Genomic DNA, 14,313 nt, shown 5'->3' with positions numbered 1-14,313 from the left:
CTCTAACTGCCCCCACCTGACGCCTTGGACCACCCTTCCATCCCCTACCGTGTCTTGGACTCAAGGAAAACTCCCCCACTCTCTCGTTTCCTTATGGGAGTCTTCCGAAACGGATTCAACTTAGACAAACTCATCATAGCCATCGCTTTCTCCTCCATTAAGAAAAATTTCCTCCGTGAGTTGCATGGCATTTTCTACTCACAGGAATCCCTTTCTCCAGACCCCAAACTCCTCTCCATTCAGAAATCTGCCAAACTCGGACCTGTGAACTCTCAGCGGTGGAAGGAAACCCCTCAGCCCCTGCCGAGCATCCCCCCACCCTATACCCCTGCTCCCCCAACCAGCTCCCCACTGCCCCCATGCCCCGTCTGTCACCCAGGAGGATAAGCCCCCTCCTTCGACTCCAGATCTCCCCAGCTCACTTTGACCCCCCACTCTTGAACTTACAAGAACCTCCTCCCCCCACCTCTAGCCCGACTTTCACATCATGAAGAATCAATCCCATAAATTCCTGCCATCCTGCTCCACTCACTCTGGCTCCCAACATCTCTTCTGCTCAAGAGAATCCCCTTCATGGCTCTTCACCAGCCCCCCCCAAATCCCCTTCTTGGGAACACCCCCAGACCTCCCCCTCCTCTTTCACCGGTGCAGCAACATCCATTGTACATTAATTTTTCTTCCAAATTTAAAAAGCTCCCCTCCACAGATAGTGCCCCTCAGAAAAATCTGATCCCCAAGATTACAACTCTTTTTCAAGCAGGAATAATTTCCCACTCAGCACCCCCCAAGTGTCCGTTCACGTTCCTCTCCCGCAGCACCCCACCACCATGCCCCCCGGCCCTGCCTCTTCCATCCCATTCCAGGCATGCATCCCTTACCTGCTCCCACCACTCACTTTCCTACACTTCTTCCCCCAAACCCCGTATTCCAGTTAAGAACCTGGAAGGCTTAGGGGAGGGGGTGGAAAAAAACCAACCCCATACTGGGTCCCATATCAGGGTGACCTTGGCCTCTTCCGCCCCCATCAGCTGGCCCTCACTGGGTCTGCTCCAAGGAGGGGTGTTGGAAAGGTTGTCTATGGGGGGTGTCTCCATGGCAACTGGGCCTAGTGCCCCACACGTGTGTTCTCTCCTCCCCTCCACTCCTGCCTGCCCACGCACGGCCCCTGGCCCAGCCCGATTCATCAGTGCCCTGGACGCTGACATTCTCAGACCACCTCCCCACTACTTCTCCTCACTTCTGGACCCTTCCCCTCTCTCCTCTCCAGAAAGATGCTGAGTTTACCCTCCTGTCCGTCTCTCGGCCTCTTCTCTCCGCGTCTGTGCCCCTCACCACCGGCAGCATCACCTCCACTGTCCTAGCAAATTCCTGCCTCCACCTGGGGTGAGGCTGTGACCCCGGGGTGTACCCCTGCCCCTGCGGGGCCCCCTAAAGCCCCCATCCCCAGGATAAGGAAGGGATGGAAACAGGAGGCCACTGAGCGAAATTCTCCATCAAATCAAGATCGGAAGATCTTTTCATTTTGTCGATTTGGAGGGCAATTTGCTTGGTTTTAGGGGTTCTTCCTTTAGTCCCCCTGTCAGCGGCAGCAAAGGAGGGAGCAGGGGACCCCCCAATTCGAAAGCTCCGGTATATGAGAGGAGTCATCTTCTCCTCTCCCTCGGAAGGGGACCAGCTCCTTCCTCCAGAATTGGGGGGGGGGGGTCACAGAGCCTTCCTTCTACACATCCACCCACCTCCGATTAATAAAAAGATCTGTCTCACCTCTGTTAACGATAGGTCAACTCTCCGATGCACTGGGGATGCACTGAGCCCTCTTGTCGGCAACCCCCCCAGAACAGCCCTTGGGGTTCCCAATTCTCACTGCTCCCCCTCCCCCAGCAGCGAGGGACCCAGGCGTCCGACCTGGTCGGGGGCGGTGATGAGGAGGTGGACAGGGGGGAATGGGGGTGTTGAGCTGGGAGGGGAGGCTGGGGGGCAGCTCTGAGCTCGGGCCCCCGAGGGAGAGGGGGTCGGGATGGGGGAAAAAAAAAAAGGTGAGGAGACAATTTGGTTCTCGTGTCGCCGGGTAAAGTGCGGAGCTGGAGGACGAGAGAGGGAAGGAGGAGGGAGGGGGGAGGGGAGCCGCCGAGGATGGGGGAGCCACGGAGAGGAGATGGAGGGGGGGAGGGAAGTGATGGGGGGGCAGGGTCTGCGTGGCAGGAGGAAGCTGGGGAAGAAGAGAGAGACCCAGAGAGGGAGGCAGAGAGACGGAGCCAGGAGAAGCGGAAAGAGAGAGACCCGGAGTCGGGGAAACAGAAATGGGGGAGGGAGAAAATTGGGGGAGGCAGCGGCTGGTAGCAGAAGGAAGTTGGAGCGGGAGACACACACACACAGAGCGAAATACTCAGAGAGAGAAGGGGACAGAGGCAGAGACGAAAGCGAGAAAGCCAAAGACGGGGGAGAGATGGGGGTGGGGAAAGATTTTGGCGAGGGAGAGGATGGGGGGTCAGGATCTGGGTAGCAGGAGGAAAGAAGAGACAGAGAGAGTCATCCAGAGAGGGGGAGGAGAGACAGATGGGGGGAGACAGACACAGAGAGACTGAGAGCATGGGGGAGAAAGAGGGGGAGAGGAGGGCAGAGATGAGGAGGGGAAGAGATGAGGCAGGGAGAGAAATTGGGGCTGGGGGCAACGGTCCCAATAGAGAGAAGAACGCTAGAGACAGAGGAGAGAGAGAACGCGAAAGAAATTTAGGCAGGCGGGAGCTGAGTGGCAGAAAGTGCCTGGAGACAGAAAGGCAGGTGCAGAAGGGAAGAGAGAGACCCAGAGAGGGAGACAGATGGGGACAGACTGGGGCTGGGGGAGCGAGAGATCCAGAGAACGAGAGACAGAGGTAGAGACGGCAGAGGCATCCAAAAGAAGCCGGAGGAAAATAGAGGGGCCAGGCTCCAACCAACGGAGGAGGTCAGAGAGAAAGGATCCCCTGCCCCCGCCCCCGCCCGCGGCCCCAGCCTCCGCTCCCTACCCCCATCCCCATTTCAAAGCCACCACCCCACCCCCACTAGCCTCCATCTCTCCACAGCATCGCTCGCCGCCGCCACCGCCTCTTCCTGTCGTCATAGCAACAGGATCCAGGCGCCCAGCCAAGGCTGGCAGCAGCGGCCGGAAATGAGGGGAGGGCCTTTTAAAAAGGACCCCAGGAGCTCTCCCCTTTCCCCAAATCCAAGGAAAAGCTCCACCTCCCCGAGTCTCCCCACCATTCACCCCCCACCAAGTGGCAAGGGTAAAGAGCCATTGAAAATAAAATTATATTCAATTTGCCAGGATAGGAAGCCTTTTGAGTTTCACCAATATTTTTTTTTTCTTCTTACCCCCTACCCACCCCTAGTTCAAAGAGTTAGATTCTTCCCAAGATAGGGATGGGAGTGAGGAGAAAAGTAGGATGTATGAAGCTTGAGTGGAAATAAGTTTTAAAGAAGTCTGTCTGGGGTTCGGTTGGAGGGCTATATAACAGTTTTGAGATGTGTGGATTTGCAAGTTCTAGAACTAGCCAGTGGGTAGAAGGTGGGGCAACTCCAGGTAGAAAATCTGAGATGAGAGTCAGAAAGTTTGGTTTGGGGATTCAAACCTCAGAGCTGCCTGTAGCCACTGTGTGACCTTGGGCAAAACGCTTCCTCTCTTCTAGACTCAGTTATAATGGGAGCAAAAACTCACCGGCAATTAAACAGGAACACCAGTGAGAAAAGGTCTCTATCGGCTGCTCTAGACAAGCAGTGTTTCAAGACTGCGTGTTTGAGGAAATGGAACCAAAAGCTAAAAGCTCTTGTTTGTAGATATTTTGATGATGTCTCATTCTGACTGGTGTGAGGTGATACCTCTTTGTAGTTTTGATTTGCCTGTCTCTAATAATTAGTAAAGTTGAGCATTTTTTATGTGCCTCTTGAATGTCTTCTTTGGAGAAATGTCAATTTAGATGGGAGCAAGGAGATCCAACCAGTCCATCCTAAAGGAGATTAGTCCTGGATGTTCATTGGAAGAACTGATGTTGAAGCTGAAACTCCAATACTTTGGCCACCTGATGCGAAGAGCTGACTCTTTGGAAAAGACCCTGATGCTGGGAAAGATTGAGGGCAGGAGGAGAAGGGGACGACAGAGGATGAGATGGTTGGATGGCATCACCGACTTGATAGACATGGGTTTGGGTGAATTCCAGGAGTTGGTGCTGGACAGGGAGGCCTGGCGTGCTTTGGTTCATGGGGTCACAAAGAGTCAGACACGAATGAGCGACTGAGCGACTGAACTGAACTGAAGGTCCGAAGGGAGGGGATATATGTGTACATATAGCTGATTCACTTCTTTGTACAGCAGAAATTAACACAACACTGAAAAGCAACAACACCCCAATTAAGAAAACCAAACAAAACCTCAAAAACTAAAAGCTAGCCCTAGCCACAGACTTGGGCTAGCGAGTTTGCATACTGTCCCATGGAATCCTTGTTGAGTCCTTGCAGCATGGGCGCGGATGTTCCCATATCGAAGATAAACAAACCGAGGCTTGGAGATGTGCAGTGATTTTCCCATGACCACCCGGGAAATACAAAGTCAGGTCTGGAGATGAAGCAGCCTCTTTGCAGGAAGTTGCTGTGACTGGTCAGCAAAAGGTGATGAACTTTAGAGCCGCTTAACCATCCCTGTGTCTCTTCCTGGGTCAGCTCCTCCCTGCCATGGGGTGTGGGGGTACTGGCAGAAGACAGAGAAACCCTGTGCTCCCCACACATCCGACTACCTCCCCCTAGCAGCATCTCAGAGTTCCACTGGAATTTCACAGGTAAGTTTACTGAATCCTCACCGTGACCCACAGGAGAAAGGGGTATTAGAGAGGCATTCTGACATCCTTGATTCAGAAGCGAAGAAACACCAGCCTCCAGGGAAGGGGCCTGGAATTCACCCATCTGAGAAACATTTGTTCAGCCTCAGTTCTTTCGTCAGGAAGGAGGAGAGAGATGTGGACAGTAAGGGTAACAGATATGAATGGATTGCTGAAGGTTACAGATCCTAAATGATTTGCAGGCATGGACTAGGTCTTCTGGGTTCTCTCTTCTTAGCTCCCATTTTAAAGATGTGAAAACTTAGGCTAAGAGAGGTAAACACAGCCTGCAAATAGTAAGCCATAACAATGGAAACACCAAATCAAGTTTTCAGATTCCAGAAACTGTGATATTTTTCACTGCCTCTTGGTTCTTTGGCTGGAGTATGGGGGAGATGTTTATATCCTAACTGGGGGAACTATAAATAAGCAAAAATAGATACATTGAAAGGGTGAAAACAACATGAAGATGATAAAATTAGCCAGGGTTTCTAAACCTTAGAACTACAGGCACTTGGGCTGGATGAATCTCTGTGATGGGTGGGGGGAGTGGGCTACCCAGCATCCAGGGGACTCTACTCACTAGGCATCAGTAGCAAAAGATCATAAATAAAAAGAATTCAGTCTGTTCCACCTGGAATCTTGCTTCTTATTGGAAGTCTTTAACCATTTTCAACTATTTCTTCTCTTCTTTGCCTTTACATCCCTCAATAATGATCTTTTAGATGTATCAACATTATACATCATAGATTCTTCGCTCTGATAGATTAGGCTTTAACTCATGTAGACCTCATTTTCCTCCCTAGAAGTATTTTTAATTCTTCTGTTGGTTAGAAGAATTTTGTGGCGTTAAGTACTAGACTTATGATTTCTTCTTTTAGAGGGCATATCTTTTCTCTCTCTCTTTTTTTAGCAACTTTATTGAGATAGAACACACATGCCATGCAGTTCACCCACTTCAAGTGTACAGTTCAAGGGCTTTTAACTATACTTATAAAATAGGGCATGCATCCACCTTAGATACACTTAAGAACATTCTCATTATCCCAAGGAGATGTCACACACCCCTCAGCCAGCCACCACCCTCCATCTCCCCACATACCCTACCCAGCCCTAGGAAACCATTAATCTACTTTCTGTCTGGATAGATTTGCCAGTTCTAGACATTTAATATAAAGGGGATCATATATGTTCATTTGTGATGGGCTTCTTTCACTTAGCATCATGTTTTCAAGGTTCATTCATGTTGTATCAGTACTTCATTTCCTTTTATTGCAGGATAATATTCCATTGTATGGATACACCACATTTATCTATTGGATATTTGGGTTAGTTCTGGATTTGGCCACTTGAGTGACGCTACTGTGAACATTTGTGTATGCTTTTTTGTGGCAATATTTTTTCATGTCTCTTGGATATACACAGCAGGCTTCCCTGGTGGCTCAGCTGGTAAAGAATCTGCCTGCAATGCAGGAGACCTGGGTTCGATCCCTGGGTTGGGAAGATCCCCTGGGAAGGGAAATGCTACTCAATCTGGTATTCTGGCCTGGAGAATTCCATGGACTGTATAGTCCATAGGGTCACAAAGAGTTGGACACGACTCAGCAACTTTCACTTTCACTTTGGAAGTATATATAGCTAGGGGTGTAATGTCTGGATCACATATTTATCCTGTTAAGAAATAAAGTCCAGCATCTCTGAATTTCATTCTGCATCCTAGAAATGTTAGACCCACTGAATGAGCCTTCAGCTCATGGAAGGACTCTTCAGAGGGGTGTTGCAGAAGATGGACCCTTTCAGCTCTCATTTCTAAGTTTACTCCTGAATTCATCTTGCATTAACTGAAGCCTCCCACGGAATTAACCTGGAGGCCTAAAAGCTATAGGCTCAGAGATAGGTCTGCCAACCCCTAACCTTGAGCAGGTCCTCCAGCCTCACATCCGCTGATCTCCTATGGTAAGCAGAACTCCAAAATGACCCCTCAATATTCGCACCACTGAAGCACACACCCCTGTAGAATTCTCTCCACTTGAATGTGGGCAAGACTTTAAAATAGGATGAGGTGTCACCCCTATGATTAGATTATGTTGTATGCAAGAGGAAGGGATTTTGTGTGTGTAATTAAGGTCCCTAATCAGTTGATTTCAAGTTCGTCAAAAGGAAGATTATCCTAGGTGGGCCTGACCTAGTCAGGTGGTCTCTTTTAGAAAGAGTCCAGAATCAGCTCAGGCTAGTTAGAATGGAAACGCTGGAAAGGGTGTGGGGAAAGGGGAGCCCTCCAAGAATGTTGGTGGGAATGTCAAGTGGTGCAGCCACTCTGGAGAACAGCATGGAGGTTCCTTGAAAAACTAAAAGTAGAATTACCGTATGATCCAGTAATCCCACTCCTGGGCACGTATGCAGCGAAAATGCCGAGTCAAAAACATACGTGCACTCCAATGTGCACCACACAACTAATCCAATAATCAAAACATGAAGGGAAAAAAAAAAAAAAAATGAAGGAATTGCCTAGCTTTCCAGCAGTTAGGACTCAGTGCTTTCATCGCCCTGCCTGGGTTCAACCCCTGGTCAGAGAGCTAAGGTCCCGAAAAGATCACAAGGCAAAAAAGAAAAAACCAAAAAAACCTGCACCAGGAACTTCAGTCACACAACCGCAGGAAGTGAATTCCATTCAACCTGAGGGAGTGGAAGTGCATCTCTTCCCAATTGAGCCTTCAGATGAGGACCCAGCTGGCCGACTTCTTGGTTTCAGGCTTGTAAGACCCCTGTTGAACTGTACGAGATTCCACGGTAAGCTGTGAGATAGTAAACACGTGCTGTTTTAAGCCCCCGTGCTTGGGGTAACTTGGTATGCAGCACAGATAGCTAGGATGCCTTGTAAATCACTCTGCACTGTGAATCTCACAGAGGGGCCGTGCAGGCGATGCTGCCTCAATGCCTTCTCACTGTCTCCCATCCCCTGCTCCTGACAACCAGCCAGTCCCCGAACATAGACCCGTCTCCCTCCAGGGTCACTGTTGCTCCCCTTTCATCCTCTCTGAGCTGCTCCTGGGTGGACTGTGCCATCAGCTCCTACCACTGGTTCCCTTCCCCCGAAGTCCAGTTTCCACTTGGCCCCTTTCTAACATTCAGAACTGCCCTTGTCCTTCCTCTGCTCAGAATTCTCTGATGGCCCCTCTTACCCCCAGGGGAAAAAGCTAATTTCCTCGCCTGTGTCCTTCTGCCAAGGTCAACGGTCTCATCTCATGCCATCCCCACTGCTGCTTCCTACAATGTAGCCTTTTTATTTTATTGGGCATGCTGCAAGGCTTGCAGGATCTTAGTTCTCTGACTAGGGATTAAACCCATGCCCTCAGCAGTGAAAGCACAGACTCCTAACCACTGCACCACCAGGAAACTCCCCAATGCCTCCTGCAAGCTGGAGTTATTTTTCCCTACCACGTCCAGTTCCTTCATGCTTTCAAGGTTTCTGAATGTGGCTTCCTTTTCCGGACTCCCTTTCCATTGCTCAGCCATGTGACAAACCCTCTACTTGATCTTAAAGATTCAACTGAGTTGCCTCTTCTTCCAGGAAGCCTTCCTTGACCCCTCAAGGCTGCATCAGGTGTTACAACTGCACTTCCTCCACACCTGGTAGTGTTCCCACTAGGGCACATTCACCCTGCATTGCGACTGGTCCAATGGTCGGGCTCCCACAGTAGAGCCAGGAGCTCTTCAGGGCAAGCAGGGGTCTCGTTCTCTCTGGTGTCCCCCAGAACCCAGCCCTGGTAGACAGGAAGCTGTGGTTCACAGATGCAGAATGAGTGGATGGATGAAGGAGTGAATGAATGACTCAGGGAGCGAGTGGCTGCGTATTTCAGGGTCCCTTACCCCGCCAGCAGTCCCTGCCCAACCCCTCTCCCCCGCCTCACATCCTGAATGTGCTTTTTCCCAGGTGCCCGAGTGTTTCTCATCAACAACAGCTGGGCCCTTTGTGTTTCCTCAAGAGGAACAGAGCGCTGGTGGCGTGTTTTCCCGCTGTACCAGGAAGAGAAGATCAGCGTTTCTAAAACGTCCTCATTCAGGGTGAAGTGGAAATATTCCAGCGCTGGGGAGTCAGGTGGCCCGAGTTCCAATCTTTGCTTTGCCTTGCCTCCCTAAAGGACCCACAACCAAATTATTGCTCTCTCTGCCCCTTCATCCTCTTGTCTGAGAAGGGACTGAGGGGTGCAAAGTTAGTGATTTCTCTCTCCCTGGTTGGGGTGCTCCAGGGCTGTGATTAAAAAATCATGCCTCCTTGGGGACCTCCTTGGTGGTCCAGTGGCTAAGACTCTGCCTTTCCACTGCAGGGGATGCAGGACTCGATCCCTGGTTAGAGAGCTAAGATCCCACATGCTGCACGGTATGGCTAGAAAATAAAACCTGGGCTTCTCTGGTAGTCTAGAGGTTAAGAATCTAATGCAGGGGACATGGGTTCGATCCCTAGTCCAGGAAGACCTCACATGCCACAGAGCAACTAAGCCCATGTGCAACAATTACTGAGCCTCTGCTCTTGAGCCAAGGAGCCAAAACTACCAAGTCTACATACTGCAGCTGCAGAAGCGCACATGCCCTAGACTCTGCTCTGCAACAAGAGAGGCCACCGTACTGAGAAGCCCGAGGGAGTAGCCCCTGCTCGCTGCAACCAGGGGAAGCCTGAACACAGCAACCAAGACCCAGTGCAGCCCAAAACACATCAACAGATACATTTTTAAGAAACAGACAAAGAAGCAAACAAAAATCCCACACCCAAGGGATTCTGGCAGGGCTCATTTAGTGACTGTGAAACTCCTGAAATTATGTACAAAACTTTGTAAATATGGGTATTGCTTTCTGGGGTTTTTATCTGGTGTTCAAAGGGATCCCTAATCCCCTATGAGTTGAGTCACTTTTTAAAACTGATTTAGCAAAATATCATTTGTGTTAATAAAAATAAAGGTTAAAAGAAAAGCAGGAGAGACTATTTAAATGAACAAATAATGTCTAAAGAAGGCTTTTCTCCACCCCAGCACTAGTCACTTCTTGGACAAGATCATTCCTTGTGTGTGTGTGTGTGTGGGGGGGGGGGTTGTCTGTGCATTGTAGGGCATTTACCAGCATCGTTGGTCCCACTATATGCCAATATCAGCCCCTCCCCAGTTGTGACATCCAAAAATGTCCCCAGACATTGTCAGATGCTCCCTGGAGGCAAATTCACCCTGAGCAGGGAACCGCTGATCTAGAAGAAACTGATAAAAATTGTTCCCCCTGGGGATCAAAACTGGGATTGAGAAAAATGAGAAGAAAGTTATTCTTTTTTCTTTCTATCCTTCTCTGGCTCTTTAAATTTGAAAATCATGACTAAGTATTTCATTTGTAATAAAAATGAGTTTATTGTTAAAGTAAATTACCTCCATTCAAGGGACCACTGCACAGCCTTTGGAAAAAAAACAGGCCAGTCTCTGCATCTGATAGATTGCCTCCATGGCATACAGCAGCAATGATGAAAACTTTTGCCCTCAAAATCCCTCTCTACCCTTAAAAATTGTAGCAGACTCCGAAAAGTTTTGTTTGTGCCTACTAACATTTAGCATATTCAAAATTCAAGTTCAAAATATTTTAAAGTATGCATTGTTTAAGTAAAGTAATAAATTCATTGCATGCTAGCATAAATAAACTTACTTTAGTGAAAAATAACTGTTGTGAATACTTGCGCTCAGTCACTCAGCCCAGCCGAATCCAACCCTTTGCAACCACATGGACTGTAGCCTGCCAGGCTCCTCTGTCCATGGAATTTTCCAGGCAAGAATACTGGAGTGGGCTGCCATTTCCTGCTCCAGGGGATCTTCCCAACCCAGGCATCAAACACATGTCTCTTGGGTGTCCTGCATTGGCAGTGGGTTCTTTACCACTAGCCCACAGATTTACCTGTATGAGGACTCAAAACACTCCCTGGCAGCTCAGTGGTAAAGAATCTGCTTGCAAAGCATGAGATGCTGGTTTGATCCCTGGGTCAGGAAGATTCTGCTGGAGAAGGAAATGGCAACCTGGTCTGGTATTCTTGCCTGGGAAATCCTATGGATAGATGAAGCTGGCAGCCTGCAGTTCAGGGTGTCACAAAAGAGTCAGACATGACTGAGCAACTAAACAACAACAACAATTATATGCTTAAATATGCATATAGTATTCTCAAAATTATACAGTAAAAGATGATAATACCTTAGGGCGAAGGGTATTTCTGGATGCCAAGAAGTCAGAAGTAGGACAGGCTTTTCACAGTATTCCTTTCAAAAAAATAAATCTTTATGGAATCCTATTGTATTTTTGAAATGTAAAATTTGAATCACCAAAAACATTAACTTAATTTTTTATTTTAACAAACATGGACTTGTTGTTAAGTTCCAGACAAAACTCAGCAGATACCTCAGCACTTGCACCTCAACTGCTAGTCCTGCACGCAAGACAGACAGCATGAAACGAACAGGATGGCAGACAGTACCAATCGATGGGGGACAGTCTTTCCCACTGAGCAAATCCTTCTCAACACTGTGCTTCCAAGTGGCCACTAGGAATCAATTCATCTTGACGAAGAAGCCAAAATGCATTTGCCATTCCCAATTCTTGAGCATGACCTCCAGAAATTCCTGAAATCATTGAAAATGACTCAGAGTATTTCCCTCAGGGAGTCTGATCCTGCTGACTCTTAATTCTCTCCTGTTAACCTACCCCCACCACTGTCTCTGTTCCCAAGGGATTTCGGGATTTGGAGTTCTGCTACCCCACCCCCTCTCCTCTTTTTTTTTTTTTTTAAAACAGAAAAAGAAACCGAAGCCCCAGAGATTAAAAGACTCGCTCAAGGTCACAGAATGAGTTTGCATCAAATTCGAAGTAAAATATAGCAGCTGCTAGAGTAGATGCTGGAATTTGGCAGAACTGGGTGTGAATGCTCCTTTGCATCCTTCCAGCTGGGTGACCTTACCTCCCAGAGTCTCAGTTTCCCCATCCTCAAAATGGGGCTCTTTGGAATGCCTTGCTTAGAGGATGTCTGGGAGAAACCAATGAGCTGATAAATGAAAAGGGCTCCGCACAGCATCTGACACCTAACGGCAGCTTGATCAATGGGGTCGTGGCCATTATAGGATGTGGTAGAGGCTGAAGAAGCTGTTCTGATTGTCCCCTAGAGGCTAAATCTAGGAGAGATGAGGAATCCAAGTGCTAGAACTGTGTTTCTTTTTCAGTGTATTTCAAGAATAAGCTTATCAAGCATTTAGGATGTTTTCAACCCCTCAGTGTAGTTGGTGGGATCACAGACCTTGGAACCCGCTTTGAGCCTCCCTCCATCACCTGTAAAATTTGTGTGTCTGTGCCCTACCCAAAGGGCTGCTGGGAACGTCTCCTGAGATCATGGATGGCAGCGAAGTGTGTGGCTTCCCATACATAGTAGATACAATAAATGATAGTAGTTTTCTCTCAATAGTGTCACGAAGCATTAGGAAAAGCCCCTGCTCCTTGGTGCAAAAGAAAGGAAGCTTAATTTTTGGAACCAGAAGAACCTAGTTCCAACTCACGGCTCTGCCAGTTTCCACCTGTGTGACCCTGGGTGAACCATTTCACCTCTATGGACCCAGCTGCAAAAGGAATCCAATAAACTCAATGTGCAAGCTCAGGGAGGAAATTAAATGAAGCAGGGAATGCTCTGGCTGGCCATCCGCTGGTTAGGACACTGCAGAGAGCATGTCCTGGTGGAGAACTAAGATGCCCCCATGCACTGGGGCACAACCAAAAGAAAAGAATAACTTTTTTTAAACGAAGCAAGGAAAGTGAGTAATAACAGTTCTGTAAGCGGTCATTATCATGCGTGCTCTGTGCTCAGTTGTGTCCGACTCTGTGTGACGCCGTGGACCATAGCCCCCCAGGTTCCTCTGTCCATGAGAATCTCCAGGCAAGAATACTGAAGTGGGTTGCCATGCCCTCCTCCAGGGGATCTTCCCAATCCAGGGATCAATCCCAATCTATGTCTCCTGCAGTTCCTGCACTGGCAGGTGAATTCTTTACCACTGAACCACCTGGGAAGCCCTGGTCAGTTAACTTTTATTGATCCTGACCTGTGTCATTTGCTGTCCTACACGTTTTACATGTACTGAATTATAAAGTGAGATTGTTAATAACTGTGATGATTAAGCAGTTTAACAAACAACTAACTTTATTCTGTAGCACCCCTCTCCCCGCCCCCACCACACACACATACATACCCGCTAGAGACCTAGACTCGTCCTCTGTATCCAATGCCCCCACCCCCGGACAGGCAGAGACGTGTTTGAAATAAAGTTTATTGAAGTTTCTGTCGGTATTTACATATGATACACGGTAAATAACAGAGCCAGGCCCCCCACCCCACCCCTCCCCCCATCTCCAAAGCCCCCCCTCCCCCCAGCCTCGTTAAAAATCGCTGCGTAAAGACGGGTTAACTGCTGCGATCCCCCCTCCCCCCTCCCACCTAAGATGCAAACTAAAAACCCCCCGTCCCTCCCCTGCCCCCCTCTTCCCACCCAGGGGGCCTGTCTGGTTCCGTGTACAACACTGTGCTACCTCGCCCCTCCTCCCCTAATAAGGGAGTGGGTGAGTTTCTGGTGAAACCCCCCCAATCTGTCCTAGGAGGCGGACGGACCCTTGAAAGAGGCCAGAGTTGGGGGATCTGAGATGGGGAGGGGGACTTCAATGAGGGGGGAGGTGCCAGAAAATGGAAGACTTCGAGGTTTGGGGGGTGTCGACCCCCGCTACTGCCTCTCCCTCCCACGACGGGGCCTCGAGGGGGAAGAGGCTAGCACAGGCGTGGAAATGGCGTGGAGGACTTCCCTCCACCCTAGGGTCTCCATTCTTGTCGCGTGGCGTGGGGGGGCTGGATACACCTAGGGGGGCTTTGGATGAGCGGGTGGAGAGGAGGCAGGGAGGCAGGGGAGGAAGAGGAAGGAAAAAGAAGCCAAGGTCAGCTGAGAGAGAGCGGGAAAATCCGTTAAAGAGCGCCCTTGAAAAGACAGGTAGCCTTCAGAAGGCCGAGACGTGTCCAGCAGGTGAGACAGAACGGGGTCTCCCGTGTGTGCGGTGGGGGGCGGGTGAGGCCAGATTAACCATAGCCGGGGCCTCCGGGCCCCCACCCCACCCTAGAGATGGGGTGGGGCTGTGGGGTGGAGCAAGAAGGGCCTCCCCCGCTTCACTCACTGTACGCAAGGACCACGAAGGTCTGTAGGTGAGACTGGGCCGAGAAAGAGGCTAGCCGGGGCAGAGAGGAGAAGAGGATGTTTGGCATTCCTGGCGGCTGCCAGAACCTACTCTCCAGCCCAGAGCCCCCGGCCGAGGCGAAAGGTAACTGGGACTGTTTGCACGGAGGTGGGCGCGCTCGGCCGCAGGGCGCAAAGAACCTGGAAACCTGGAAGCCTTTCGGCTGGGGGGCGGGGCCTGATGAAAGGGG

The sequence above is a fragment of the Muntiacus reevesi genome, chromosome 2 (assembly GCF_963930625.1).
Source record: "Muntiacus reevesi chromosome 2, mMunRee1.1, whole genome shotgun sequence".
In the NCBI taxonomy this organism is placed as follows: Eukaryota; Metazoa; Chordata; class Mammalia; order Artiodactyla; family Cervidae; genus Muntiacus; species Muntiacus reevesi.
The sequence above is the reverse complement of the archived record's forward strand: the minus strand, read 5'-3'. Positions refer to the sequence as shown.